Source organism: Bufo bufo, chromosome 1 (assembly GCF_905171765.1).
Source record: "Bufo bufo chromosome 1, aBufBuf1.1, whole genome shotgun sequence".
Taxonomy (NCBI): domain Eukaryota; kingdom Metazoa; phylum Chordata; class Amphibia; order Anura; family Bufonidae; genus Bufo; species Bufo bufo.
This window is the reverse complement of record NC_053389.1, coordinates 626,042,760-626,048,001: the sequence shown is the minus strand read 5'-3', so window position 1 is coordinate 626,048,001 and position 5,242 is coordinate 626,042,760.

Below are 5,242 nucleotides of genomic sequence, written 5' to 3'. Positions count from 1 at the left end.
GTCCGCACACGTTAAAATGTGGGCAACTCTGCTGTCGTTGCGCAGGCACTGCAGCATGTAGTCGCTCATGTGTGCCAGGCTGCCCAGAGGTAAGGACAAGCTGTCCTCTGTGGGAGGCATATCGTCATCGTCCTGTGTTTCCCCCCAGCCACGCACCAGTGATGGGCCCGAGCTGCTTTGGGTGCCACCCCGCTGTGAACATGCTTCATCCTAATCCTCCTCCACCTCCTCCTCATCCTCGTCCTCCAGTAGTGGGCCCTGTCTGGCCACATTTGTACCTGGCCTCTGGTGTTGCAAAAAACCTCCCTCTGAGTCACTTCGAAGAGACTGGCCTGAAAGTGCTAAAAATGACCCCTCTTCCTCCTCTTCCTCCTGGGCCACCTCCTCTTCCATCATCGCCCTAAGTGTTTTCTCAAGGAGACATAGAAGTGGTATTGTAACGCTGATAACGGCGTCATCGCCACTGGCCATGTTGGTGGAGTACTCGAAACAGCGCAACAGGGCACACAGGTCTCGCATGGAGGCCCAGTCATTGGAGGTGAAGTGTGTCTGATCCACAGTGCGACTGACCCGTGCGTGCTGCAGCTGAAACTCCACTATGGCCTGCTGCTGCTCGCACAGTCTGTCCAGCATATGCAAGGTGGAGTTCCACCTGGTGGGTACGTCGCATATGAGGCGGTGAGCGGGAAGGCCGAAGTTACGCTGTAGCGCAGACAGGCGAGCAGCGGCAGGGTGTGAACGCCGGAAGCGCGAACAGACGGCCCGCACTTTATGCAGCAGCTCTGACATGTCGGGGTAGTTGCGAATGAACTTCTGCACCACCAAATTCAGCACATGCGCCAGGCAAGGGATGTGCGTCAAACTGGCTAGTCCCAGAGCTGCAACGAGATTTCGCCCATTATCGCACACCACCAGGCCGGGCTTGAGGCTCACCGGCAGCAACCACTCGTCGGTCTGTTGTTCTATACCCCACCACAACTCCTGTGCGGTGTGGGGCCTGTCCCCCAAACATATGAGTTTCAGAATGGCCTGCTGACGTTTACCCCGGGCTGTGCTGAAGTTGGTGGTGAAGGTGTGTGGCTGACTGGATGAGCAGGTGGAAGAAGAGGAGGAGGAAGCTGAGTAGGAGGAGACAGGAGGCAAAGAATGTTGCCCTGCGATCCTTGGCGGCGGAAGGACGTGCGCCAAACAGCTCTCCGCCTGGGGCCCAGCCGCCACTACATTTACCCAGTGTGCAGTTAGGGAGATATAGCGTCCCTGGCCGTGCTTACTGGTCCACGTATCTGTGGTTAGGTGGACCTTGCCACAGATGGCGTTGCGCAGTGCACACTTGATTTTATCGGACACTTGTTTGTGCAGGGAAGGCACGGCTCTCTTGGAGAAGTAGTGGCGGCTGGGAACAACATACTGTGGGACAGCAAGCGACATGAGCTGTTTGAAGCTGTGTGTGTCCACCAGCCTAAATGACAGCATTTCATAGGCCAGTAGTTTAGAAATGCTGGCATTTAGGGCCAGAGATCGAGGGTGGCTAGGTGGGAATTTACGCTTTCTCTCAAATGTTTGTGAGATGGAGAGCTGAACGCTGCCGTGTGACATGGTTGAGATGCTTGGTGACGCAGGTGGTGGTGTTGGTGGTACATCCCATGTTTGCTGGGCGGCAGGTGCCAACGTTCCTCCAGAGGCAGAGGAAGAGGCCGAGGCGGCGGCGGCGGCAGCAGCAGAAGAGGCCGAGGCGGCAGCAGCAGAAGAGGCAGCAGGGGGAGCCTGAGTGACTTCCTTGTTTTTAAGGTGTTTACTCCACTGCAGTTCATGCTTTGCATGCAGGTGCCTGGTCATGCAGGTTGTGCTAAGGTTCAGAACGTTAATGTCTCGCTTCAGGCTCTGATGGCACAGCGTGCAAACCACTCGGGTCTTGTCGTCAGCACATTGTTTGAAGAAGTGCCATGCCAGGGAACTCCTTGAAGCTGCCTTTGGGGTGCTCGGTCCCAGATGGCGGCGGTCAGTAGCAGGTGGAGTCTCTTGGCGGCGGGTGTTCTGATTTTGCCCACTGCTCCCTCTTTTGCTACGCTGTTGGCTCGGTCTCACCACTGCCTCTTCCTCCGAACTGTGAAAGTCAGTGGCACGACCTTCATTCCATGTGGGGTCTAGGACCTCATCGTCCCCTGCATCGTCTTCCACCCAGTCTTGATCCCTGACCTCCTGTTCAGTCTGCACACTGCAGAAAGACGCAGCAGTTGGCACCTGTGTTTCGTCATCATCAGAGACGTGCTGAGGTGGTATTCCCATGTCCTCATCATCAGGAAACATAAGTGGTTGTGCGTTAGCGCATTCTATCTCTTCCACCCCTGGTGAAGAGCTAGGTGGATGCCCTTGGGAAACCCTGGCAGCAGAGTCTTCAAACAGCATAAGAGACTGCTGCATAACTTGAGGCTCAGACAGTTTCCCTGATATGCATGGGGGTGATGTGACAGACTGATGGGCTTGGTTTTCATGCGCCATCTGTGCGCTTTCTGCAGAAGACTGGGTGGGAGATAATGTGAACGTGCTGGATGCACTGTCGGCCACCCAATTGACTAATGCCTGTACCTGCTCAGGCCTTACCATCCTTAGAACGGCATTGGGCCCCACCAAATATCCCTGTAAATTCTGGCGGCTACTGGGACCTGAGGTAGTTGGTACACTAGGACGTGTGGCTGTGGCAGAACGGCCACGTCCTCTCCCAGCACCAGAGGGTCCACTAACACCACCACGACCATGTCCACGTCCGCGTCCGCGTCCCTTATTAGATGTTTTCCTCATTGTTCCCGTTTACCACAATTTTGAGAATGGCAAATTTGGGAATAGTTTTTCAACCCAGAAAAAAAAAAGTGCTTTTACGGTCACTACAAATAACATGACCAGCTAAAACAGTACAGATTTGCTTGAATAGAAATGTGAGACCTGTTTTTTTTTTGCACTGTGTGACAGGTTAAGGTTTAATCACAGAATCAGACTTCTATCTGCACGGTAGTGTGTGTCTTAGGTTTTTCTGAATGACACTATCAATACCTTCAATGTAAGATATCCTTTTTGGGATAGATTTCAAGTAGGCCTCAAATACCAGAAACTAGTTATTTTGAGAATGGCAAATTTGGGAATAGTTTTTCAACCCAGAAAAAAAAAAGGGCTTTTACGGTCGCTACAAATAACTTGACCAGCTAAAACAGTACAGATTTGCTTGAATAGAAATGTGAGACCTGTTTTTTTTTTGCACTGTGTGACAGGTTAAGGTTTAATCTCAGAATCAGACTTCTATCTGCACGGTAGCGTGTGTCTTAGGTTTTTCTGAATGACACTATCAGTACCTTCAATGTAAGATATCCTTTTTGGGATAGATTTCAAGTAGGCCTCATATACCAGAAACTAGTTATTTTGAGAATGGCAAATTTGGGAATAGTTTTTCAACCCAGAACAAAAAGCGTGCTTTTACGGTCACTACAAATAACTTGACCAGCTAAAACAGTACAGATTTGGTTGAATCGAAATGTCAGGTCTATTTTTTAGGCGCTGGGTGACAGGCTCAACTTGCCCCTGATGTAGTATATGGCCAAAAAATAACCACACTGTTGATGGTTAAATGCACTTGGGTGACACAGGCTCAGCCTGCACCAGATGTAGTATATGGCCAAAAAATAACCAGACTGTTGATGGTTTAATGCACTTCGGTGACACAGGCTCAGCCTGCAGCTGATGTAGTATATGGCCAAAAAATAACCAGACTGTTGATGGTTAAATGCACTTCGGTGACACAGGCTCAGCCTGCAGCTGATGTAGGATATAGCACAAAATAACCACACTATTGATGGTTAAATACACTTGGTGATAGCTTGTGCTGGCGCACCACAAGTCACAAAATGGCCGCCGATCACCCCAGAAAAAAAGTGATCTAAAAACGCTCTGGGCAGCCTCAAAAAAGTGAGCAAGTCAATATTAGCACTTCAATGATCCACAGCTGCAGATCGATTACAGAATGAAGTCTTTTGGAGGAGTTAATCACTGCCTAATCTCGCCCTAACGTCGCAGCTGCAACCCCTCCCTATGCTTCAATCAGCAGAGTGACGTGCAGCGCAACGTGACCCAAGCTTATATAGAGACTGGGTCACATGCTGCACTGGCCAATCACAGCCATGCCAATAGTAGGCAAGGCTGTGATGGCCTCTTGGGGCAAGTAGTATGACGCTTGTTGATTGGCTGCTTTGCAGCCTTTCAAAAAGCGCCAAGAAAGCGCCGAACACCGAACCCGAACACAGACTTTTACGAAAATGTTCGGGTTCGGGTCCGTGTCACGGACACCCCAAAATACAGTTCGGGTTCGCTCATCCCTACTCTCAATTAGTTTTTATCCATATGATAATGACCTTGATGAATAATGCAACATATGAATTACAAGAGAGAAAAATGAAAAAATAACTTAATGTCATTGTGCTTAGATTGGCAGAGTATAAACTGCTAGTGGCGCTCAGTCAATGATCACACAACCAGGGTGGTGCATCCTTTATTTTGGGTTCTGCAGTAGGAAATATGTTGAGGCAGGGTCACATTAATACTGGGTGGCATCTCCCTTTGCTGCAATATGGACTGCCACTCTGGCATGGTAACAGATGATGGATATATGTCATTTCAAGCTCTTTCAACTTGGAGCCTTAATTCAGCTATGGTGGTTGTTGTCTGCTGTGAATGGGACATCCATCAACCCATCCAGTTCCAGGGATTCTTGATCGGGCTGGCCAGGTTAGATGCTGGATACCCTGAAGAGCACAAAGTGTAGCATGGGCAGTGTGTGGGCATACGTTATCTTGTTGGAACAACATATCTCTTGAGTCAAAAAGGCAGTAGGACTAGTTCCTGTACATACCAAAAGCTGGTCAATATTTCCCCCATGAACACCAGATGGGAAAGGCCATGGTAGCTAATAGTGTTGCATTACCTGGTGTTGCTCAATTTCCAAACTGCCTTAGTACCACCAATACAGACATAGTATCTTGAAGATAACCCACGGACTGTAGCTTCTGGCAGTTTTTAGGGTTACAGTGGGCCCCCTTATCTCCAGGGCCCTTGTGCAGCTGCACAGGTTATACACATGGTATGTCCATCGTTGCCTACAAATATATTATGCCAACCAACAAATAACCAATTCAAATGTGCTTGCCAGAATAAATATGACATCCACAGTATGATTTTTTTTTTCCATATAGGAATATCC